At 44.4% G+C, this 27,116-nt stretch overlaps 1 protein-coding gene across 1 annotated transcript in view; it reads right to left on the minus strand.

Moving 5' to 3' along the window:
• Window positions 1–27,116, minus strand: part of RP1 (RP1 axonemal microtubule associated) — a 595,469-nt gene that overhangs the window by 363,356 nt on the left and 204,997 nt on the right. The window lies entirely within an intron of this gene.

Here is a 27,116-nt window from a genome sequence, read left to right on the forward strand (position 1 = left end):
ACGCCTCTATGTTAGAATATACCATCGGATTTGAGTTAGATCGTGAAACTCAGATCCGACAGTATATTCTAACACAGAGGCGTTCCCATGGTGATGGGGACGCTTCAAGTTAGAATATACTAAAAGAACTGTGTACATGACTGCCCCCTGCTGCCTGGCAGGTGCTGCCAGGCAGCAGGGGGCAGACCCCCCCTGTTTTTAACTCATTGATGGCCAGTGCGGCCGGCCCCCCCTCCCCCCCCTGTTTTTAACTCATTGGTGGCCAGTGCGGCTGGCCCCCCCCTCCCCCCCTGTTTTTAACTCATTGGTGGCCAGTGCGGCTGGCCCCCCCCTCCCCCCTGTTTTTAACTCATTGGTGGCCAGTGCGGCTGGGCCCCCCTCCCTCCCCCCCCTGTTTTTAACTCATTGGTGGCCAGTGCGGCCGGCCCACCCTCCCCCCCTAATTAAAATGACGATCCCCCATTATTGGTGGCAGCGGAGAGTTCCGATCGGAGTCCCAGTTTAATTGCTGGGACTCCGATCGGTAACCATGGCAACCAGGACGCTACTGCATTCCTGGCTGCCATGGTTACTTAGCAATTTTAGAAGCATTATACTTACCTGCGATGTCTGTGACCGGCCGTGCGCTCCTCCTACTGGTAAGTGAAAGGTCTGTGCGGCGCATTGCTTATAGCACAGACCTTTCACTTACCAGTAGGAGGAGCGCCCGGCCGGTCACAGACATCGCAGGTAAGTATAATGCTTCTAAAATTGCTAAGTAACCATGGCAGCCAGGAATGCAGTAGCGTCCTGGTTGCCATGGTTACCGATCGGAGTCCCAGCAATTAAACTGGGACTCCGATCGGAACTCTCCGCTGCCACCAATGATGGGGGATCGGTCATTTTAATTAGGGGGGAGGGGGGGCCGGCCGCACTGGCCACCAATGAGTTAAAAACAGGGGGGGAGGGAGGGGGGCCGGCCGCACTGGCCACCAATGAGTTAAATACAGGGGAGGGAGAGAGGAAGGGGTCTGCCCCCTGCTGCCTGGCAGCACCTGCCAGGCAGCAGGGGGCAGTCATGTACACAGTTTTTTTAGTATATTGTAACTTGAAGCGTCCCCATCACCATGGGAACGCCTCTGTGTTAGAATATACTGTCGGATCTGAGTTTTCACGAAGTGAAAAATCAGATCTGAAAAAAACTGTTATGCAAATGGATCCGTTCTGAATGGATGCAAGCATTTGCATTATAGGAGCGGATCCGTCTGTACAGACACCAGACGGATCCGCTCCGAATGCAAGTGTGAAAGTAGCCTTAAAGAGCGTATCCATGCCACATTGAATCTCGTCAGTAATAAAAGGAATACAATGGGTTTCAGAACATAAAGGTTTTGTTGGTATAATATTTTCTGTATGTCCAGGAGAGATTTTGAATCACTGAAAGTAAACAGGTTTTTCTATTAAATCACAAGCAAGCAGAGATCTTAAAAACTATCATGAATTAATACAGGAAAGCATATTGGAAAACACATCATTATGCAAAAATGGATATTTATTTGTTAAAACCTTAGTAACTTTTCAAAACGTGGGAATTCTGTTCCACATTACATAGCAACTTCTCTTTTTTGTACTTTCCATAGTAAATAGAATTCAACCTGAAATTGCATGCCTTTGGGATAGAAACTGAAGTTTTCTTTTTCAAGATTAGCAAAAATAACCCCAAAACATTTGCATTAAGCACTTCCATAGTAGTGGTTGACAGTTTAGGACATTTTCTACATTGAGAGCACTTGGTGAGGACTCGTGCACTTCATACACATCTCTACTGCAATGGCCATGGCCAGGCAAGAATCAACTAGGATCACCTCCAGGTAAAAGCAGACTGCTGAAGTATCCTCTGAACTATCTCTTGCTACTTAATGGAAAATGTCTACGCTTAGATCAGATCTTCTAACAGAACGTGCAGTCATCTTGGGGGGAATATGGGCAGTAAACGTAGATACACTTATAATTAGTTCATAGCTAGAGATGAGCGAATTTCTAAAAATTCGTTTCGGGTACAAATGCATTGAATCAGGGATGAAATTCAATTTGGTTCAAATAAATTCAGCTTGGATCGAAAGGCTCAAAGTTGTGTATAACACTCAGAGGGATTCTAGGACTGCATCCAATACCATTTAAGCTCTTTAATGACAAGACTGCATTAATAATGACAAAGTGACAGTGACATATATGACTATGGGTAAACGGATGGTAGGCAGTGGTAACAAACAAAAGTCCAAAAATCATCCCCCTTTGGTGGAAAATGCCTTCTTCTGACCAGTAAAATGGTGGCCACCATTTTGAGAGATTCATGTGAGATGATTCATAAAAGTTTCAGATTTGGCAAAATTAGAATCTTATGGGAAATTTTTAAGAAATGTAATTCATGTGGAATCGGTATGCTCATCTCTAGTGGTAACATCATCAGCTAGTTCGGGTTGGCCACAGACAATCTATACAATACAAAATCAAATCTGGTCACAACAGTTCAGCTGCAAAAGACAAGGACTTCACACAGACAGCACCGGAAGAGGGAACCTATATCTGAACTGGATAGTAGTACCAATCCTTGTTGAGGACTTTTAGTTTTATCTGAAACGCAGGGGTATGTTCAGTGAATGAACTGCTTGTACTGGACCCAGAAAAAAACAAGAAAACATTTAGGGTACAGCCACAAGGTGAGGTTTTCTCATGCAGTTTTAGAAGCCAATATCAGGAGTGGAACATAAAAGGAGATACTATATACAGGTGAAACTCGAAAAATTAAAATATCGTGCAAAGTTCATTTATTTCAGTAATGCTACTTAAAAGGTGAAACTAACATATGAGATAGACTCATTACATGCAATGTGAGATATTTCAAGCCTTTATTTGTTATAATTTGGATGATTATGGCTTACAGCTTAAGAAACCCCAAAGTCCCAATCTCAGGTACCCTTTGCTCAGGGGTATGGATTAATTAGCGGACTAGAGTGTGACACTTTGAGCCTAGAATATTGAACCTTTTCACAATATTCTAATTTTAAGCTGCATTAATGCAATTCCTTTTAATTTGCATTACTGAAATAAATAGACTTTTGCACAATATTCAAATTTTTATAATATAATATATTATAATATATATATATATATATATAATAATTACTATAAATCTGACTGTGTGGTTGTACCCTTACAGTAAATAATTCTGCATTTAGAATCCAGTGGATACCTTTTCTTGCAATAATGTACTGCAGAACTGGTATAACAAAATCACAAAATTGTAATTGAAACTTTGTTGCAATCACAATCTTTTATTTTTACACAATTCCCTCAGAGGCATAAAAATTACATTGCAAAATTAACTAGACCCTCGGCATGAAATCCAGTCATCTTGGAGATTTAATATTCAAAAGGGAAGAGACTTGGCACATATATTTCTCTAAAAAGGGCATCTCAAATGAAGTACTACTGCAATATACATGGCATAAACATATATTGTCCTTTCTGCTAGATCCCTCTGCTCTTTATCCTGCTGGTCCACCTTCCCTGCATTTATTTGTGGACCAACATGCTCAGTAGCTTTCCTGCTCCTCCCTTCTCTCAGTTCCGGTGATCTCCTAGTAAAGCAGGTGCCCAGACACCTTTCATTCATCTCTACTTCTAAATTCATAGAAATATATAGTTATATCTCTCTCTAGACGATGGAGAAGGAAATTCGGAGAGGGCAATGCATACCATAGTGCTATTTATTAGTGGGATCACTGGGACTGTGTGAGGGACTATGTTCTATGCAGAGGAGGAAAGGCATTGCAAGAAACATAGAAACATAGAATGTGTCGGCAGATAAGAACCATTTGGCCCATCTAGTCTGCCCAATATACTGAATACTATGAATAGCCCCTGGCCCTATCTTATATGAAGGATAGCCTTATGCCTATCCCATGCATGCTTAAACTCCTTCACTGTATTTGCAGCTACCACTTCTGCAGGAAGGCTATTCCATGCATCCACTACTCTCTCAGTAAAGTAATACTTCCTGATATTACTTTTAAACCTTTGCCCCTCTAATTTAAAACTATGTCCTCTTGTAGCAGTTTTTCTTCTTTTAAACATTTTCTCCTCTTTTACCTTGTTGATTCCCTTTATGTATTTAAAAGTTTCTATCATATCCCCTCTGTCTCGTCTTTCTTTCAAGCTATACATGTTAAGGTCCTTTAATCTTTCCTGGTAAGTTTTATCCTGCAATCCATGTACTAGTTTAGTAGCTCTTCTCTGAACTCTCTCCAAAGTATCAATATCCTTCTGGAGATATGGTCTCCAGTACTGAGCACAATGCTCCAAATGAGGTCTCACTAGTGCTCTGTAAAGCGGCATGAGCACTTTCCTCTTTCTACTGGTAATGCCTCTCCCTATACACCCAAGCATTCTGCTAGCATTTCCTGCTGCTCTATGACATTGTCTGCCTACCTTTAAGTCTTCTGAAATAATGACCCCTAAATCCCTTTCCTCAGATACTGAGGTTAGGGCTGTATCACTGATTTTATATTCTGCTCTTGGGTTTTTATGCCCCAGGTGCATTATCTTGCACTTATCAACATTAAATTTTAGTTGCCAGATTTTTTTTTTTCAAATTTAAGTTTTATTGAGATTTTTCCGGTACAACCAAAATAGAGACAAATGCACATTCAAAAAATGTTATCAATTTAAACATAATGTCCACAGAATTGTGTTGGGTATACACCCGTTATCACATAGCTTAGCTCATGGAAGAATATGAGTGAGACGTATCTAAATGGACATGTAAAATTTCAGTAACATATAGACAGACAAGACATTAGACAAGGGATTAGGGGGGAGGAAAGGAGGGGAAAGGGTATAATTTCTGCTAAAGCGGTTAAACTTGCGCATCACGAAATGTGTCTGAGGAACGAAAGACTTCCCAGGGGCCCCAAGTCTGTACATAGCGTGTGGTGTCTGAGGGCGTAATACAAATGAGATCTTCCAACCTCTGATACAAGGCAATTTCGTCAAACCACTCCTCAGGTGAGGGGGGAGAAGAAGATTTCCAATGTCTGGGAATCACTGCCTTTGCTGCCTGAACCATATATTTTAGAAGGGATTTTTTATATGCCGGGACGTTCAGGACACTGTCGAATAACAGAAGGGCTTCTGGAGAGTTTTGGATAGGGACACCCGTGATCTCTTTAATCATTCTATGAACGAAGTTCCAAAAGGGCCTTAAGCCGCTACAGTTCCACCATATATGGATCATCGTGCCTTCCTCATTCAGACATCTCCAACAACGATTCGACACCGTCGGGAACCATTTATGGAGTAGTGCTGGTACTCGGTACCATCTGGATATAATTTTGTAGCTCGTTTCCTGAGCTTTGGCCGAAACCGTTGATTTGTGTGTTAGAAGGAAGCATCTGTTCCACTGGGCAATATGGGGGAAGGCATGAGGATCGCATGGTGTATCCAGAAGATACAGAAGTTTGTATATGAGGATATGGGGTGTGAAGTCACTGAGGAGGAGATACACATCCGCTCAAACTCAGTGAGTTTTCTGTTCAGAGTATGAGTTCTACTTAGAGAGGCGTAGAAGTGTTGAAGCCTGCATGTGTTCAAAGAGTTGCGGGTTAGTGGAGGCCTCTAAATCTTTGGGATAGGGGTTTGTAGTGTAGGGCCAGAGAGAACTTGGCAAAACCTGATCGGTCGGAATCTTAGCTTTGAAGAAAATGGTTTAGAAGAGTGTCCTGGGGGGAATCTAGGATGATCCGTGACTGGCACCAGAGGGCCTTCTAGGGTCAATCAGTGAGGATGGGCGTCCAATGGATGCTAAAGTTGCAAGGGTAATGGTGAGCAGTGAAGGACAAATGTGACAATGTTTGGCGTGGAGAGCCCACTAGCCATGGGAGGGTTGATACCGCACACGTAGAAGTATCTTTTGTAATTTGCACCCACGCCTTGGGGGAATCGGTACATGTCAAGTCCAACAGTCGGGCATATGCTGCAGAGTGATAGTATAGTCTACAATCTGGAAGACCTACTCCTCCCGTTTCCTTGGTGCGGGTCATTATTTCCCATTTTATCCGCGGTCGACCAGGGGCCCATACGAATTGTGTGAAGCACCTACGGAGCTGGGACCAGAAAGTGGACGGTATGTGAAGGGGAATAGTTTGTAAAAGGTACGATAGTTTTGGTAAAAGGGTCATCTTTATAATACTAATCCTTCCAAACCAGGAAAATTCTCGTTTACGCCATCCATCTAAATCTTTTTGAAACTGTACTAGGAGGGGCGCAAAGTTCAATTTATGAAGATGTGAGAGGTCTGCTGTTATTTTAATCCCCAGATACGTTATGCCTTTAGATGGCCAGGCAAAGGGAAAAGAAGCCTTAAGAGCAGGGGTCAGTTCGCTCGGTAAAGTGACGTCTAGGGCCTCTGACTTGGACATATTAATCTTGAAATTGGACCAGGTACCAAATTGAGCTACCTCCCGAAGTAAGGACGGTAAGGAGATACGAGGATTGGTTATGTAGAGCAGGAGATCGTCAGCAAATGCCGCACATTTATATTCTCGTGATCCGATCTTTATTCCTGTTATATCTGGATTGGCACGAATAGAAGCCAGCAGGTGTTCCATAACCAGAACGTATAATAAGGGGGATAATGGGCATCCCTGCCGTGTCCCATTATGGATTGGGAAGGGGGGGGAAAGGGTACCATTTACTTTGACTCTAGCGGTGGGATGTTGGTATAATGTCAGGATTTTTGACAGGAATGTTGGGCCTAGACCTATATGTGAAAGGGTCTCATGGATGGCATTCCAAGATATCCGATCAAAGGCCTTTTCTGCGTCTAGGGAAAGCACCATAAGGGGGGTCTTTTTGGATTTAGCATAATGGATAATGTCTAGGGATTTAAGAGTGTTGTCCCGGGCCTCCCTCCCCGGCACAAACCCAACCTGATCAGCAGAAACCAGGGAAGGCAAATAAGCATTCAATCTGTTCGCCATTAATTTGGCGAATATCTTGAGATCCACGTTTAACAGGGAGATAGGACGATAACTGGCACATAGGTGCGGGTCCTTTCCTGGTTTCGGAATGACCGTAATATGCGCCTCCGTGGTCTGCGCCGGGAAGGGGACCCCAGGAGACACTCCATTGAAAACCTGGAGCATAATAGGGGATAGATTAGAGGAAAAGGCCTTGTAAAACCTAGCCGTGAACCCGTCAGGGCCTGGGCTCTTGCCACCCGGGAGTGACTTAAGTACCGTATGGAGTTCGGTGTCTATGAATGGGGCCTCCATAGTGGCAGAATCAAGCGCAGAAAGTTTGGGGAGCAAGAGAGGTCGGTCGGGGTGTTTGCCCACCATTTGAGGGGACGGCTGGGGCAGGTTGTAGAGCTTCGAGTAAAAAGAGTGGAAAGTAGTCGCAATATCAGCGGATGTGTGGATCATACGATCTTGGGCATTTTTGATAGCGGGAATATGGGAGGCTGCTAGTCTTCCCTTTAGAGCCCTTGCCAGCATACGACCACTTTTATTCCCGTATTCGTAGAATTTACTCCTGCAAACTTGTACCATACGTTTGTAGGATACATCTAGGAGACGTTTAGCTTCCATACGTGCATTTTGGAGATCATGTAGGGTTTGCAGGGTAAGTGCTCGTTTGTGGGCAAGTTCCAGGGAGGTGACTCTTTGCAGAGCAAGTTTAAGTGAATGAGCTTTCTCCTTCTTGAGACGGGCGCCGTGCTTAATGAGTACACCTCGAAGAACACACTTCAAGGCCCTCCCATCGGATCGTAATTGAGGGAAGAATCTTCCTTATGATCTGATAAGAAAATTGTTATACTGCTAGCAAGGTCAAGCAGCGCACCCCGCGTCAAGAAGGAGACTCTGATTTAGTCGCCATGTCCATTCCTGCCTAGAGAGAAAGGGGCAAATTCAAGGAGGCAGTATAGGGAGCGTGGTCCGACCAGAGGATATTTCCTATTTGTGTGGAGTCAAGCCAGGATAGGGCCGACTGCTGGATAAGGATATGATCAATACGACTATATGAAGCCATGGGGGGCAGAATAAAAGGTGTAATCCTTGTCAACTGGGTGCTGGATCCTCCAGGCATCTCGCAATTGTAGTTGGAGCAGTGCCCGTTTTACCTTTTTAATGGTGGGATATGTAAGAGAGGCACGTCCAGTCGAATTGTCAAGTGTCGGGTCAAGTGTCAAGTTAAGGTCACCACATAAGATAGTTGTCCCCCTAAGTATCGGTATGACGTTATCAATGAGGTTTACAATGAAGGAGGCTTGATTTTGATTAGGGGCATATACATTAAGGAAGGTTAATTCCTGGCCTCCAATAAGTAATGTGAGGGCCAAATATCTTGCATCTGGGTCGGCAGTACACCCAGCACTTGGTGGGGTAAAGACTTATGGATCGCTATGGGCAACTCCTTTGGTCTTATTCACCGCATTGTTTGCAAAGTGCCAGGTGGTGTAGTGTCGATGTCGTATGTTCGGGGCGCTACCTCCTTAAAATGCGTTCTTGGAAACAGACAATATGTACCTTTTGACGATGGAAGTGATGAAGTACCTGGGCCCTTTTTTCGGGAGTGTTGAGGCCTTTCGCGTTGAATGATGCAATCTTCAGAGACCCCATTGCTGTGGGAGGTGGGGGGAAGGAGAAAAACACAAGGGAGGCACGGGGAGACAATCAACAACAAGAAAAAAACAAAAATAGAAGAACAACAGTTAGAAGTAGTCAAACAGGTGAGTAACCCTGAGAAAGGGGAGAATAGAGTGGTTTTAGTGACCCGAAGGTCCAAAGAGGCTGTCGCCTGGGGGGGAAGGGACCCCAAGGGAAAGTCTCTGCTTATTTGGGGGGAAAAGTGTCAGCCGGACAGGAGCTGGCCCCCCACAACACCAGTGAATGCAGATGGGAACTTAAAAGCACCAGCAAGTTTAAAGCACAAAAACAGATAAAGAGAATGGGCAAACAGCTAAAAGCCAATAAAAAAACATTCGGCATATTAGAGCTTTAGTAGACCCAGGCAGGTACAACAGGGAGTCCCTCAGGTGGTAAGGCGAGGTGAGGATCTGCGACCAGAGTATTCCGATCCTTTCTGGCGCCGTCCTCTTGAGGCCTGAGCCAAAGAATTGGGAGGTTTTTCAGCATGCAATGGACGTTGTCGCCCTCTCTCGCCTCAGAGGTAGGCTGGAGGAGGGTAGGCCAGGGTCCCCATTCAACACCGTGGCAAGTCCAGCTGCTGTAGAAAGTGGGGAAGATCTGTAGGGTCCCGCAAAGTGACAACTTGCTCTTTAGGGCCTGCAAGCAGGGCAAAAGAAAAGCCCCAACGGTAGGGGATGCTGCGCTCTTTGAGGAGGTGTAACACTGGGCGTAAGGCAGCACGTTGGGCCAGGGTGTGGCGGGATAAGTCCTGCAGTCAAGATGAAGGGGACACCGTCGTAAGAAAAGAGACGACATCTGTCGGGCCTTGAGTAGGATCTGATCTTTGATGGCGTAAAAGTGGACTCTGCAGATGACGTCCCTTGGTTTTGAGGGGTCAGGATTGGAGGCCTCAATGCCTATGAGCTCGGTCAATCTCGATGCTGGAGCTTGGCGGACGTCCCAGAAGATCATTGAAGATTTTTACAATGTAGATAAAAGAGCCGCCTGCGTTATTGCCTCAGGCAGGCCTCTAATCCGAATATTATTGCGACGGCTCCTGTTTTCGACATCATCCAGATGGTATTGCAAGGCGTGTATCTGTGCATCGTGGGATTGTAGTTTGTCTTCAATACCTGCACATCTGCAGACAAGGAATCATGTTCCTGCTGAACAGTGTCCACCTTTGTATCAATCAAGGCCATCTCAGAGCGTACTTGTGTGAATTCCTTTTTACATTCTTGTAAAATATTAGCTGCAAAACTAGAAAGATCTGCCTTGGTGGGAAGTGAGCGACATACAGATTGCGCAAGTCCGCCATGGTAGGAGGCCGAGAGTCCTCGTCAGGTGGAGGAGCGCGCGACATAGAACCCTGGGGCAAAGGTAAAGAGCCTTCTAAGACTGATGCTGCAGGGTTAGCCAGGGCCTGTGTGCCTGAGGAGGCGCCACCATCATGGCGTGGGTGGGATCCGTCCCATGATGAGCCCGTGGACCAGTGTGGGGAGTTTGCTGGGGACGGCTCAGGAGAGTGAATAGAAGAAAGCTCCCGCAGCACGTACTGGGAGGAGGCCGCAGCCTGTGGTAAATTTGAGGCCTTCTCATTAACCCCTTCAGGTTGCCCCAAGTGAGAATTATCCCTCTGTGGCTGGGGGTGCCCCATAAAGCTGGCTGGGGCATCTGACCAGGGGGATCTAGCGGGAGATCCCACCCCTGGGCTCAGTGAAGCTGCGGGCGAGGTGGGGGTTCTAGGGCCCCAGACAACAGGGTGAGGGGTCAGCTGAGGAGTCTTCTGTAGCGGGGGGAACTCCTCCTCACTAACCTGTATCGCCGGGTCGCAGGGAGACATCATGGCAGCTGCCAGGTCTCCCCCCTGGGCTGAGGATGTCGGCTCAGCGTGCGCTCCAGGGTACTCTCCTTCCTGGACATGCGGCGTCTGGGCTCGGTCAGGGCTGCTGCTTAGGGTCGGCACCGACGCAGACCGGGCTCTCCGTCGATCCGGTGGGTGCGACCGCTGATTCAAATTTTCAGCTTCCCCGCTCGGCTGTCTCTGTGAGCGGAGTTTCCTCAGGGCCGGCGGCGCCATCTTGGAAGCGCTTGGCGCGCTCATTCATACCGGGTCCCGGCGTCGCAGGTTGCCTGGCAAAGAGCCTGGGAATGTCTCCCTGTGAGGATGCCAGAGGGGCTAGAGAGCGGGTCTTGCCTTTCTTAGGGACTTTGCCCATCTTTAAAAGGTTGCTGGCGGTGGATTAACTCCGGTGCTGTGGAGGAGCTCGCAGCACACACGTCCTCACTCCTGCATGGCTGACCACGCCCCCCTTAGTTGCCAGATTTTTGACCATTCCTCTAGTTTTCCTAAATCCTTTTCCATTTGGTGTATTCCTCCAGCAACATCAACCCTGTTACAAATCTTTGTGTCATCAGCAAAAAGACACACCTTACCATCGAGGCCTTCTGCAATTTCGCTAATAAAGATATTAAACAATATGGGTCCCAGAACAGATCCCTGAGGTACCCCACAGGTAACAAGACCATGGTCTGAATATACTCCATTGACTGCAACCCTCTGTTGTCTGTCCCTCAGCCACTGCCTAATCCATTCAACAATATGGGAGACCAAGCCTAAAGAGCTGACTGCAATCTACTTCTGGGAGATTCAGGTGCTTGATTGTCAAATGTGACTATATATGTGCAGGATGATACACAACACACAAACAGACAAAGACAAAAGCAAAGTTGTCCGGGTTCGAGAAGTTCGGCCGAACTTCCCGGAAATGTTCGGGTTCGGGATCCGAACTCGACCCGAACTTCGTCCCGAACCCCATGGGGACCCAAACTTTTCGGCACTAAAAAGGCTGTAAAACAGTCCAGGAAAGGGCTAGAGGGCTGCAAAAGGCCGCAAAATGTAGGTAAATCCCCTGCAAACAAATGTGGATGGGGAAATGAATAAAAATAAAAATAAAATAAATAAAAATTAACCAATATCAATTGGAGAGAGGTCCCATAGCAGAGAATCAGGCTTCATGTCATAGCAGAGAATCATGCTTCATGTCACCCACCACTGGAACAGGCCATTGTCAGATATTTTTAGGCCCCGGCACCCAGACAGAGGAGAGAGGTCCCATAGCAGAGATTCAGGCTTCATGTCATAGCAGAGAATCAGGCTTCATGTCACCCAACACTGGAACAGGCCACTGTCAGATATTTTTAGGCCCCGGCACCCAGACAGAGGAGAGAGGTCCCATAGCAGAGAATCAGGCTTCATGTCATAGCAGAGAATCAGGCTTCATGTCACCCACCACTGGAACAGGCCATTGTCAGATATTTTTAGGCCCCGGCACCCAGACAGAGGAGAGAGGTCCCATAGCAGAGAATCAGGCTTCATGTCATAGCAGAGAATCAGGCTTCATGTCACCCACCACTGGAACAGGCCATTGTCAGATATTTTTAGGCCCCGGCACCCAGACAGAGGAGAGAGGTCCCATAGCAGAGATTCAGGCTTCATGTCATAGCAGAGAATCAGGCTTCATGTCACCCAACACTGGAACAGGCCACTGTCAGATATTTTTAGGCTCCAGGACCCAGACAGAGGAGAGGTTCATTCAACTTTGGGTTGCCCCGCAATATAATGGTAAAATTAAAAAAAGAGGATTGAATGAGGAAGTGCCCTGGAGTACAAGAATATATGGTTAAGGGGAGGTAGTTATAAATGTCTAATCTGCACAAGGGATGGACAGGTCCTATGGGATCCATGCCTGGTTCATTTTTATGAACGTCAGCTTGTCCACATTGGCTGTAGACAGGCGGCTGCGTTTGTCTGTAATGACGCCTCCTGCCGTGCTAAATACACGTTCAGATAAAACGCTCCTCCAAGGCATAAAAGGCTAGCTCTGGCCACGTGGACAATTTTTTAGACCCAGAATATGAATGGGGGTGAACCATCAGTCAGTACGTGGAGAGGTGTGCACACGTACTGTTCCACCATGTTAGTGAAATGTTGCATCCTGCTAACACATTCCGTATCAGGTGGTCGGGCAGTTAGCTGTGGCGTGTTGACAAAACTTTTCCACATCTCTGCCATGCTAACCCTGCCCTCAGAGGAGCTGGCCGTGACACAGATGCGTTGGCGACCTCTTGCTCCTCCTCTGCCTTCGCCTTGGGCTTCCACTTGTTCGCCTGTGACATTTGGGAATGCTCTCAGTAGCGCGTCTACCAACGTGCGCTTGTACTCGTGCATCTTCCTATCAAGCTCCAGTGCAGGAAGTAAGGTGGGCACATTGTCTTTGTACCGGGGATCCAGCAGGGTGGCAACCCAGTAGTCTGCACACGTTAAAATGTGGGCAACTCTGCTGTCGTTGCGCAGGCACTGCAGCATGTAGTCGCTCATGTGTGCCAGGCTGCCCAGAGGTAAGGACAAGCTGTCCTCTGTGAGAGGCGTATCGTCATCGTCCTGCGTTTCCCCCCAGCCACGCACCAGTGATGGTCCCGAGCTGCGTTGGGTGCCACCCCGCTGTGAACATGCTTCATCCCCATCCTCCTCCACCTCCTCCTCATCCTTATCCTCCTCGTCCTCCAGTAGTGGGCCCTGTCTGGCCACATTTGTACCTGGCCTCTGCTGTTGCAAAAAACCTCCCTCTGAGTCACTTCTAAGAGACTGGCCTGAAAGTGCTAAAATGACCCCTCTTCCTCCTCCTCCTCCTCCTGGGCCACCTCCTCTTCCATCATCGCCCTAAGTGTTTTCTCAAGGAGACATAGAAGTGGTATTGTAACGCTGATAACGGCGTCATCGCCACTGGCCATGTTGGTGGAGTACTCGAAACAGCGCAACAGGGCACACAGGTCTCGCATGGAGGCCCAGTCATTGGTGATGAAGTGGTGCTGTTCCGCAGTGCGACTGACCCGTGCGTGCTGCAGCTGAAACTCCACTATGGCCTGCTGCTGCTCGCACAGTCTGTCCAGCATGTGCAAGGTGGAGTTCCACCTGGTGGGCACGTCGCATATGAGGCGGTGAGCGGGAAGGCCGAAGTTACGCTGTAGCGCAGACAGGTGAACAGCGGCAGGATGTGAACGCCGGAAGCGCGCACAGACGGACCGCACTTTATGCAGCAGCTCTGACATGTCGGGGTAGTTGTGAATGAACTTCTGCACCACCAAATTCAGCACATGCGCCAGGCAAGGGATGTGCGTCAAACCCGCTAGTCCCAGAGCTGTGACGAGACTTCGCCCATTATCGCACACCACCAAGCCGGGCTTAAGGCTCACCGGCAGCAACCACTCGTCGGTCTGTTGTTCAATACCCCGCCACAACTCCTGCGCCGTGTGGGGCCTGTCCCCCAAACATATGAGTTTCAGAATGGCCTGCTGACGTTTACCCCGGGCTGTGCTGAAGTTGGTGGTGAAGGTGTGTGGCTGACTGGATGAGCAGGTGGAAGAAGAGGAGGAGGAAGCCGAGTATGAGGAGGAGGCTACAGGAGGCAAAGAATGTTGCCCTGCGATCCTTGGCGGCGGAAGGGCGTGCGCCAAACTGCTCTCCGCCTGGGGCCCAGCCGCCACTACATTTACCCAGTGTGCAGTTAGGGAGATATAGCGTCCCTGGCCGTGCTTACTTGTCCACGTATCTGTGGTTAGGTGGACCTTGCCACAGATGGCGTTCCGCAGTGCACACTTGATTTTATCAGATACTTGGTTGTGCAGGGAAGGCACGGCTCTCTTGGAGAAGTAGTGGCGGCTGGGAACAACATACTGTGGGACAGCAAGCGACATGAGCTGTTTGAAGCTGTCTGTGTCCACCAGCCTGAATGACAGCATTTCATAGGCCAGTAGTTTAGAAATGCTGGCATTCAGGGCCAGGGATCGAGGGTGGCTAGGTGGGAATTTATGCTTTCTCTCAAATGTTTGTGAGATGGAGAGCTGAACGCTGCCGTGTGACATGGTTGAGATGCTTGGTGACGGAGGTGGTGGTGTTGGTGCTACATCCTCTATTTGCTGGGCGGCAGGTGCCAACATTCCTCCAGAGGCGGAGGAAGAGGCCGAGGCAGCAGCAGAAGAGGTAGCAGGGGGAGCCTGAGTGAGTTCCTTGTTTTTAAGGTGTTTACTTTTTAAGGTGTCTCGGTCCCAGATGGCGGTGGCCAGTAGCAGGCGGACTCTCTTGGCGGCGGGTGTTCTGCTTTTGCCCACTGCTCCCTCTTTTGCTACGCTGTTGGCTCGGTCTCACCACTGCCTCTTCCTCCGAACTCTGAAAGTCAGTAGCACGAGCTTCATTACATGTGGGGTCTAGGACCTCATCATCCCCTGCATCTTCTTCCACCCAGTCTTCCTCCCTGACCTCCTGTTCAGTCTGAGCACTGGTGGCACCGGTGTTTCATCATCAGAGACGTGCTGAGGTGGTATTCCCATGTCCTCATCATCAGGAAACATAAGTAGATGTGCGTCAGTGCATTCTATGTCTTCCACCGCTGGGGAAGGCCTAGGTGGATGCCCTTGGGAAACCCTGCCAGCAGAGTATTCAAACAGCATAAGAGACTGCTGCATAAATTGAGGCTCAGACAGTTTCCCTGATATGCATGGGGTTGATGTGACAGACTGATGGGCTTGGTTTTCAGGCGCCATCTGTGCGCTTTCTGCAGAAGTCTGGGTGGGAGATAATGTGAACGTGCTGGATCCACTGTCGGCGACCCAATTGACTAATGCCTGTACCTGCTCAGGCCTTACCATCCTTAGAACGGCATTGGGTTCCACCAAATATCGCAGTAAATTCTGGCGTCTACTGGGACCTGAGGTAGTTGGTACACTAGGACGTGTGGCTTTGGCAGAACGGCCACGTCCTCTCCCAGCACCAGAGGGTCCACTAACACCACCACGACCATGTCCGCGTCCCTTACTAGATGTTTTCCTCATTGTTACCGTTCACCACAATAAGAAAAAAATTATTTGGCCCAATGTATTGAATTCAAATTCAGGCCTTTTTTTACAGGCACCTAACACTATCTGGCTATCTACTTAGGTACCGTATTACACTAATACAGGCACAGCAGTAACCACAGATTTAGCTGAATATAAATTGTAGGCCTAGTATTTAGGCGGTGGATGACAGGTATACGTTTACGGACAGAATTAGACTTGGAGATGCACGGTAGCGTTTGAAGTTATTGAGAATGACCCTATCCGCACCTTCAATCTAATATACCCTTTTATGGATAGATTTAAACTTGGCCTGATACAGCAGAAAACAATTATTTAGAGAATTGCTAAGTTGGGAATTGTATTCAACCCAGAACAAAAACTGTGCTTTGGCAGACACTAAATAACTTTGCCAGTCACAGCAGTAACCACAGATTTAGCTGAATATAAATTGTAGGCCTAGTATTTAGGCGGTGGATGACAGGTATACGTTTACGGACAGAATTAGACTTGGTGATGCACGGTAGCGTTTGAAGTTATTGAGAATGACCCTATCCGCACCTTCAATCTAATATACCCTTTTATGGATAGATTTAAACTTGGCCTGATACAGCAGAAAACAATTATTTAGGGAATTGCTAAGTTGGGAATTGTATTTCAACCCAGAACAAAATATATCCTTTGCCAGACAGCAGACAGTAGACAGTATTACAATTGGCTAGCCACAGCTGAAACACCAGATTTAAGGTACTGCTATTTTGGCAATTGTATTTTACTCCTCAATAAAATAGCAAGCACAGCCAAGCCCCTGATGTAGGATATAGCAAAAAAACAAAAACATTATAACATTACTAGTAGTAGGTTGTGGTGGCTCACTAGCAAGTAGTTATGGTATGGTGCTGCAAGCTCATATAGAGGGAATCACCCCACCGTCTCTTAAAAGGCAAATGTAATAATAGGAAAATGAGCGGGGCACTCATACACTTGGCAACCAAATTGACATATGCAGAAAATATTTATTAAATCCCCATAAAATACAAATAATAAAATTTATAAGAACAATGTAACAATAATATACAACATTACAATCACATATATTGTGGTAGATATAATCGATACTGTATTCGATAAAAATATATTCGATAAAAATATTCGATAAATTGAATGGTAGAAAATTCAATGTTGAAATATTCGATAGAATATTCGATACCACTCAATAGTGTCGATAAATTCAATATTATATATCACACCAAAAAACTTCAAATATATGCTGTTATTTGGGAAAGAGGGGGTATTATCTTCTAGAGCTCTATCCCAATTTGGGAAACTGAATGTCACTGAAAATGTTGTAGGTGTATTTACTGGGAGCGCAATATGTTCATAAAGTGTCCACAGGAATCCTGATAATATGAAAAGTCTCTTATAGCATATCCTTTTAAGGTCGATATAAACTTTAAATCGAAGAAGACTTTGAATTGATATTTGGCTTACCGTCTAGCGTCTGCTGTCTCCCTATTGCTTCAATGGAGCTTTAAATGTTTGCCGGCTTATTCAGTCGCTCCATACAGCAAGCTGGTTTGAATTTCGCGGGAGTTCCAAAGATCGCGGGAGTTGCCACTCTGTTCCGCAATTTCCTTCGGTGTAGCTTTCGACGATAAGAATAGTTGATCCTTTACTGTAGAGATTTTCTTCTGTATGGCCATACAGTATTATCATAGGCTTTTCAATGCAGGTACATCACTTGTTTCACCATACGCATTTCGGGTAGATTCACTCTCCCTTCCTCAGTGGTCGAGTGTCTGCCTGCTCTGCCTCCATTTTTCACATTTTTCACAGCAGATGCTAGACGGTAAGCCAAATATCGATTCAGTCTTCTTCGATTTAAAGTTTATATCGACCTTAAAAGGATATGCTATAAGAGACTTTTCATATTATCAGGATTCCTGTGGACACTTTATGAACATATTGCGCTCCCAGTGAATATACCTACAACATTTTCAGTGACATTCAGTTTCCCAAATTGGGATAGAGCTCTAGAAGAAAATACCCCCTCTTTCCCAAATAACAGCATATATTTGAAGTTTTTTTGGTGTGATATATAATATTGAATTTATCGACACTATTGAGTGGTATCGAATATTCTATCGAATATTTCAACATTGAATTTTCTACCATTCAATTTATCGAATATTTTTATCGAATATATTTTTATCGAATACAGTATCGATTATATCTACCACAATATATGTGATTGTAATGTTGTATATTATTGTTACATTGTTCTTATAAATTTTATTATTTGTATTTTATTGGGATTTAATAAATATTTTCTGCATATGTCAATTTGGTTGCCAAGTGTTTCCTATTATTACATTATAACATTACTATTGATGGTTAAATGGACTTGGTGGCAGCTTTGCTGGCGCACCACAAGACACAAAATGGCCGCCGATCACCCCAGAAAAAAGTGACTGAAAAACGCTCTGGGCAGCCTTAAAACAGTGAGCAATTGAATAGCAGAGGTTGTATGATACACAGCTGTACATCGATCACTTCAGTAAGTAAATCCCTGCCTAATCTCGCCCTAACAGCAGCAGCTGCATCCTATCCCTACACTGATCAGAGCAGAGTGACGTGCGGCGCTACACGACTCCAGCTTAAATAGAGGCTGGATCACATGCTGCACTGGCCAATCACAGCCATGCCAATAGTAGGCATGGCTGTGATGTCCTCTTGGGGCAAGTAGTATGACGCTTGTTGATTGGCTGCTTTGCAGCCTTTCAAAAAGCGCCAAGAAAGCGCCGAACACCGAACCCGGACTTTTACGAAAATGTACAGTTCGGGTTCGCTCATCCCTAGTCACAACCAGATGGACTATGCAGTACCAAAACGTGAGACAAAAATAAGGTCAGGATCAAGCCGAGATCAGAGCATGAGATACCAAGAACAGGAACCAAGAACAACGCTAGTGAACCTTAAAGGTATCACTGGCAATGGTTACCTGACAATAGGGGATTTAAATAGAAAGCCAGATCCCCGCTCCAGAAGCTGATTAGTTAGATGACCTGACTCTCCATAGGTCAGACACCGAACCTAAAAGGTGATTGAGCAGATGGAAAGCAGAGCATTGCATCCTGTAACTAAGGACACCGAAGCGTGTCTCCGGGAGTGACCCAGACAGGTAAGTTTATTACATGGCCATGCCCAGAAAATGAGGACTGTGTTACAGATACGTAAAAAAAAAAAAATTGAGAAGAAAAATGAAAAGTACACTGGAGAGCAACAACCTCTTTAAGTAGTTACTGTACACATACTAAACTCCTTCAATTCAGAATCTAATAATCCATAAAGTCTGATAATGTATGGAAGAAAGGAGCAACTCCTCTAAACTCATAATAATATCTGGCACTCTAGGAGCATCGTTACTGCCAGCCTAAAGGAATTTTACTGCCGATGCATACAGCATTCATCTAAGCTAATCACAATAAATCCATGCAGTCTGTGTACTTCATATAATCCTATACTTAAACTGTTGGTATCTCCGACAGATTGAAATAAGACATCTCAAGGCACAGATGATTAGAGAACTGTGGATAGGAGGACATACAAATTACAACTATTGCTCTAAGTCCCATTTCTAAGATATTTAATATTCATAGTACTTTCCCTCTGTGACCAAACCATCAGGAAACCAATGGCAGCTCAAAATGTAAAAGAATGCAAATCTACAAGCAGAATTTGCTCATGACAATACCAAATTCCAGGGTTTTACGCTAAATACCAAAGGCATAGCTATAAGGGACTGCAGCCATAGTAATGGTCCCTCTGCCAAATAGAAACCACATACATAAAAAAAAAAAGCACATGAAAGACAAGGGACCATGTTGCCGATTTTGCATTAAGGCCTAGTAGTATTAAATTACTGCTCTGCCATATAGAACATATTGGTGGGATCACACATAGAATGCAGTCATATAGACTTAAATTATGAAGAACCCCTGTTGGTATTAGTGCTCATAAAGACATCATAGAAATAAAGATTTACCCTTCAGTGACACCTTCTGACTCTGGGGGACCAAAACTTAAATGGTTATCCAAGTTGAATTAAATGCACGCAGCCCCCATAAATGTGATAAACAGTGGTGTACATAGAGAAGTAAGGGCCCCATAGCAGGAATCAAACCAGGCCCCCCACACAGGACAGAAGGGTTTCTGCCTAAGCCCCTTTCAATGACTCTTGGGACATTTTTCCACTGCTTCATTTGCTAAAAGTTGTTCCTTTAGACGGAGGAGATCTGACCAAGTTTTCACCTCTACTAGAAGAGGAGATAATCCCAACTAAGACTGGGCCCCCTCTTGCCCTGGGCCCCATAGCAGTCGCATGGTCTGCCACTATGGTAGTTACGCCCCTCATGGACATGAGTGAACTTCTTCGTGTCTGAAAAAAAATTCGATTTGTGGCTGAATTTATTCTACATGAATCAAAAGTGCTCCAATTGGACAAAAAATTAGTATATGAAACTCTGAGATCTCCAAGGACTCTTTTCTGTATTGTCATTCTCTCTCTCTCTTTTTTTTGTTGTTCTCCCTTCCCCCTTTAATCTCTTGAACTCAGTAACAGCAATAGCAAATAATGTCAGAACGACACTAACATATAAAGATATGGTAGATGTAGTGCAGTTGTGTTGGGGTAGTAGAGTAGTAGTGTTAATGGAAGTGGCAATAGGGAGATTAGCAGCGAGGAGTAGCAGCTGCGGAGGTGGCGGGAGCAGCCATACAGAAGGATCATGATGGTAGGCAGGCAGACAGCAGCGATGGGGTCGGTGATAAATAGCCACCATTAGCAATGGCAGATCTATTCATCGGACTCAGTCAGAGGTGTCTGAAAATCCTCACAGATCCATGCCTCATTCATTTGGAAAAAAATGATGTTGTGTACACTGGCAAAGGTCAACTTTGGGTGTGACAACGCCACCTGTAGCACTGAAACCCCTCTCTAAGATGACATTGGAGGCTGGACAAGACAGTATATCAAGAGCAAACTAGGCCAATTCTGGCCATTGCACAGTATAAGTAATACACTATGATCACTAACATGGTTACATTAAGGCAGTTACTGCAGTAAAATATGTTTGCTGAAACTGCATGGTATCTTGAAACAATGCAACACATTCACTAATGCGGGTATACTAATGCAGTTATTGGAGTAAAATGCGTTTGCTGAAACTGCTCGGTATTTTGAAGTAATACAATGCGTTCACTAACATGGGGATACTAATGCAGCTATTGCAGTATAATTGTCACGGACATTCCTGCGACAAGTGGCAGGAGATCGGTGAGACTGGCAACATGTTTTTTTATCTGACATGTTTTCCGTTTGGATCAAATGACGTCTGTGTCGTTTCTGGTGCTTGCCACACCTTCTTTCCCCAGGTGTGGCTATTAGGGTCATTTAACCTTCTCTATTTATAGTTGCTTCTCCCACAATGCTGTGCAGTTTATAGCTTCTTTTTGGACCTTTGAATAGATTGTGGTTGGATCTCGGCTAAGTTCCTGGTGCTTCCATTGCTCCTTTGAAGTTAAGTCTTTCCGTTCCCTTTTGTATTTTGTTTTGGTTCTGTGTTGCTTTTCCCTATTGTTTGTATTAGACCTGTAGGAGCCTCCTGTTCATTCTTCCTTTTGGAGGAACAGGTAGTCTCGTCCCTGCCATTAGCACCAGGGTCCTAACGGGCTAGATAGGACTCTAGTTATTCCTGCGTATGAACTCACCTACCTTTGGAGTCTGTTCATACTAGTAGTCAGGATTTTGGTTAGGGTTTTCACTAGGAGGTGTCCATTTTCCTTCCCTAGTTCTCAAACCTGATTCCCTGTCCCCCCCCCCCCGTCCCCCCCCCCCCCCCCCCCCCCCTTCCTTCCCTCCTATGCTCGGTGTGGTGTTTCTCTCCCACACCAAAGAGTGACAAAAATACTCTCACTAACAAGGGGCAGGTTAATGTAGTTATTGCAGTAAAATGGGTTTGCTGTAACTGCACAGTATCTTAAAGTATAACAGCACGTTCCTAAAATGTGCCCAATAAAGAATTGAATACATTGTTTTTTTGAATTTTTTTTTTATTGCTCAGCATTTGCAGCAGAATGTAAGCTATTGATTAATGTTAAGCGAACTAAAGTTCACAATGTAGACTTCAATACAAATGTCAGGAAAAATGTAATTCGCTATAAAGCTGAATTTTCTCATGCTCTGTGGTAATGAATCGATTTTCCCTGAAATGGTGGCAAAAATATAAATCATAGTTACCTTATCCATTTGAGGGGCCGCCATGGCCATCTTGCTTGAAGATCCAGTGCGAAATCACATGTAGCGCGAGATTTCACTCTGGATCTTCAAGCAGTATGGTCACGACAGACTCTTTGCGATCAAATGTATGAGGTAAGTATTATTTTTTTTTTTAGCAACCACTAAAATGCTTTACTATGGATTTCAGATGCCATGATCAGCAATGATTGCAGCATCTAGGGGTTTTGATGACGGGAAGTGGCTGTGTTGCGAAGAAGTCACAAAGCACATTTTTTTGTAAAATTCGGTGAAGTAGCCAAATCAAATTTTTGAGAACTTTGCTCATTTCTACTATTGATGGTGGGAGGTTCTAGTGATAAGCCTGTGAACTTTAGAAAATTCTGGTTAAAAAAAGGTCCTTTTATAGAAAAAAATGAGTTTTTTGCAGGATTTTGTAATGCAGAACTTGCCAACAGCTGTATGAAACTTTGAAACACACAACCAGTTCCTCACTCTTTATGCCTTCCTTGCTTCACTTTCTATCCCTGACAAAACCCTAAATCTACCGAATTCTATCCATATAGTCTCCTGATAATCTCCCCTTTCTCTCTTTATCGCACCTTTAATTCTGGCTTGTGTCTGCAATTGCTTTTTAGCTGCCACAGCCAAAACACATGCTTTCAGATCACAAGCTGCACACAGAATGGCGTTTCTTCCTTCTGAGCAAAAGGACATGCTACAAACCCTCCCCCTGATTGGCTGATGAAGCTGTGTCAGCCTCTGAGCCAATCATAGGATACTCCATCTTCTTCCTTCCTGTCCTTTTTCCCTGCAGATTTTCACAGTAAAATAGCACTGGTGCCGTTTTTGCGTGATTCATCCAAAGTGAATCGCCTATACTTCGGACTTGTTTGGCATAAGAATTTTTGTGAAATTTGTAACAAATCAAGCATTAAAATGTTTGGGCTCTGGTGAGGTGAACACATGACTTCTATGAATAACTTTGGCCATTGATTTTTAAACTTTAAAACCATTTTAGAACATGCATCCGAAGTCAGGTTCAGTACCAGTTGGTACCTCGGTACCAAAGCCGACTTCGGATCCATGTTTTAAAATGTTTTTTAAGATGAAAAATCTAATACTGAAGGTATTAACTGAAGTCACGCAGGAGCCCATACATTTGAGTTCTGTACAGAGACAAAGCTCCATACAGCATTCAAACGAAGTTTTCAACGAATTGACTTCGGATCAATGATCCGAAGCTCGATTCTCTCAGCATATTAATAGACTTTAAAGGGGTTCTCCAGGAATTTTTTTTTTTTAATACTTAAAGATTATTTTCTATTAAATATATTTCCAAATACCTTTCATTAGTTATAACGGCTTGTTTTGTCTAGGGAGCAATCATTAGGAGAAATAAAATGGCCGCTGTCCTATCAGTACACACAAAGTCTGTCCTAATCACACAGGAGGACAAGTTATTTCACCACAATGAGCCATAGTGCTGCCTCATCCTCCTCTCTGCTCTGCTTGTCAGGAATCATGATCCTGAATACAGGTAAATCTCTGTGGGAATGGAGATGATGAGGTGAAATGAGAGGAGGGTGAGGTGTGGCTAATGAGCAGCAGCACTTTACAGTCTCCATTACCACAGCTCCAAATTACCACAGTCTGTCCTGTCTGTCCTCTCTATATTTTATGCCTCCTCATGAACTAAATTCCACAGAGATTCAGCTAAAGTTCATATCAGTTGTATTCAGGATCATAATCCCTGACAAGTAGAGAGGAGGAAGCTCTTTACCTCAGTGTTGTAAAGTAACTTATCCTCATGTGTGATCAGGACAGGTTTTGTGTGAACTAAGGGGACAGCGGCCATTTTGTTCCCCCTAATGATTGCTCCCCAGACAAAACTAACCATTATAAATAATGAAAGATATTTGAGAATATATTTATAATAAAGTAATAATTTTTTATAATATTTTATTAATCAGAAAACAAACCATAATATTTCCATACAGAATCAAGCATCAATCAAGCAACTTTTTTTTACCCATTACCCCCTAGTTCCCTACGAACCCCGCCACTCTTTTGCGATGCATCTCCCAGTTAAAAGGAAGGAGGCAGAAGGCAGGAAGATTTAACAATTGAATTCTCCCCATATCTTAAACCATTTATCCTCAGAGTTTCTCTGTTTATATAGAATGTTTTCATATCTTTTAATCTTATTAACGAGATTTAGCTCCCCCGGTATTCTTCTAATTTTTTACATGCCCAAAACATGCGGAGATGGTCAGCCTCAGGTGAATTGCACCGTGGACAGTTAGAAGTGTTTAAGTATATTTAAGTATTTTAATTTTCTTAATTCCGAGAGAACCCCTTTAATCTGTTCTGAAAATGGCCATCTGATTACAAAACCGTTGTGTGAATGCATCCTTAACCATCTCATATTTTGACAATATCTGAACTAAATCATGGTCATACAATTCACCAGTTAGGTGTTCTGTAATCACGGATGAGCTCATCTCTACAGATTCATTCTCCTTCACCAACATCAGAGACATCTAGTGGTCAGTTTTATAAATGCGAGTACTCATTCCTAAATCTGCTATTAATTACAGATATAATATTCTCAGGGGGCCTTCAAATGCGGCAGAGTTTGTTGCAGACACTTCTGCTACTTGCATCTAAATGAGGATTTCAGAAATCCATGAGGTTTCTGCACTTTATATATAAAGTGCCATTTTTTAATGGCTGAAAATATAATGTAAATTTAATCTGGCACGTGGAGGTTGGGGATGCTCACAAGTTGAGGTACCAACCAAAGGGTCAAGCAGTTGAGCACTGTAATGGAGAGGGGTAGCCATGGAACCTGTAGAGAGGCCAGGTGAGAAGTAAAGACCAGACAGTTGTCTGCAAGTAAAGCCCATGCAAATAGTGTTGTGTACACTGTGTGCATTAGGGCTCATTCACATGACCTTATCAATGAGTCACCATCCGTTCCGCAATTTTGTGGAATAGGTGCGGACCCATTCATTTCAATGGGGCCACAAAAGATGCAGAAAGCTTACCATGTGCTGTCCGCATCCATAGTTCCATTCCTCGGCCCCGCAAAAAATATAGAACATGTCCTATCCTTGTCTGCAATTGAGGACAAGAATAGGCATTTTCTATGATAGTGGCGGCCATGTGCGGTCCGCAAATTGTTGAACACGCGTGGGCCGGTACCCCTGTTTTGCTGATCCGCAAAACACTATGGTCGTGTGAATGGGCCCTTAGAATGTACAAGGAGACTGATACCACTACCTAAATAGACGTCATAGGAGTTAGGGGCAGGGACAACACTTTAAAGCAAAAACTACACTAAGTATTAATTTGCTTGTGGGGGAAGTAAATGCACCGAGCCTACCAAAAACTGATAACGTGGATGTTTTGCTCTTATACTTCGCTGGCAGATTTACAAATGGTGTCTCACTTTGCACTAAGAATATGACTCACAGCCTTACAAACTTACTATTCTGGCTGATGGACCTGTATAAATTTGGAATGTCCTAAATACTGCACCAAATGTATGCAAAAATTCTGTCCGTGGGCCAGAGTTTTGTCCATGCTCCAAAAAAAACTGTGTAGTCCAACTTTACCCAACCTATAATTTGGTGCTTTTTTGGTGCACGGAGGCACATTCTGGCCATACTGCTTTCTCACAAAGCCATACTTCTTTCCTGCAAAGCCATACCCCCTTGCCGGGTGAGACATAAAAAGTTTAGACAACTGTGTAAAACAGTTGGTGGGATAGGGAACTTTGATTGTGAACCCCATTCGGGACAGCAAATGATAATGATGTCTGAAAACACTGCAGAATGTGTCAGCGCTATATAATTGAGTAAAATAAATAATAGGTGTGATGTAAAGATGCCAGCTGATCTGTGATGCCCAGGTTGTGGCCTGAATTGAGGACCACATCACAGTCCAAAGGAGAGAGTTGGCTGAGGGGGTGAAAGATAGGACCAGTGAATGGGTCGGGGTGAAAAATATGTAGTTTGCATGCTAGAGAGAGAGCAGTTTAGAGAGTCTTAGCACAGAACTGATACAGACAGTCTTGATTGAATGTGAGGAGATTCAACCTTCCCAGGGGTCTACAAGTTTGTCAAGAGAGTCTGAAGAAAACTAGCAATTGTTGCAAATTTTAATATATATATAATTGTAAATTTGTGTTCAAGAACTGCAATCATTAGACTTAAAGGGGTTATCCCAGGATTGACGGAAAAAAAGAAAATTAGACATCATGTAGTATATGACAATATCTTTCTAACAAAGCTAGAACCAGCCCTGTACCTCACATGGATCCAGAGATTTCCACATTCATTGCTCTGCTAGATTTATATCAAGGGGAGTGTCTTTTCTGCTGCAGCTAAGGGGCGTGTCTAAGCTCTCCCTATCACAGCTTAGGAGGCAGTTGAAGGATGAAACTGAGCATGTGCGGCCTTCTCAGTGAGCAGAATAAAAAAAAAAGAAAAAGAACAAACAGCAGGTGGCGCTATACAGATACATTTTATTGAATAACTCAGTAGCTATAATAAATTTTTTATTACATGCAATTACAAAAGTATTCAGATCCAGGAGCTGGTTAAAAAACTGTCAGATCTACTTCTCCAGAACCTGTTACTTATGGTGGACCCATACTACCATCACTAAAATACCACTTTAAACCGCACATTTTGGGAGTAACCCTCTCTATATGCTCTCTCTCCTTCTTAAGTACTTTGTAGTCTGTAAAGCAAAAGTAAAATTCAAGACAATACTGCTAAGCATTTCACAAGCCTCTTGAGTCAAGAATATAGAAATTAAATCTGGTTAATGGGAAGTGCTCTTTTTCTTTATTTCTAATTGCTTTCTCAAGTAAAGGGAATTCATTGACACCCTTCAAATTATCATAGGAGATTTATGGCGTGTGGTAATCAAATGGACTGTAGAAAATACAATAGAACATATGGCACGAAAAAAATCACGTGGGCATAATTAAAATGACTTAAGTTCTATTCCATTTTGATATTCCTAAAGTACACAGATTTAAAGCAACCAGATGGTTTCATTTGTTATGCAAAGTGATTCTCGCTATCAAGCTGCAGAGATGTTACTCTTGTCGGTAAGTAAACAAGTGAAGACAAATATTTGCTGAATGCCTGATCCTTAGCAATTTATAAAACAACTAATAGTATCTTATTACATACACCCCCTGCATCAAAGTATCAAAGTATCAGGCGTCACAGCGATGACTA

Source organism: Bufo bufo, chromosome 5 (genome assembly GCF_905171765.1).
Source record: "Bufo bufo chromosome 5, aBufBuf1.1, whole genome shotgun sequence".
Taxonomy (NCBI): Eukaryota; Metazoa; Chordata; class Amphibia; order Anura; family Bufonidae; genus Bufo; species Bufo bufo.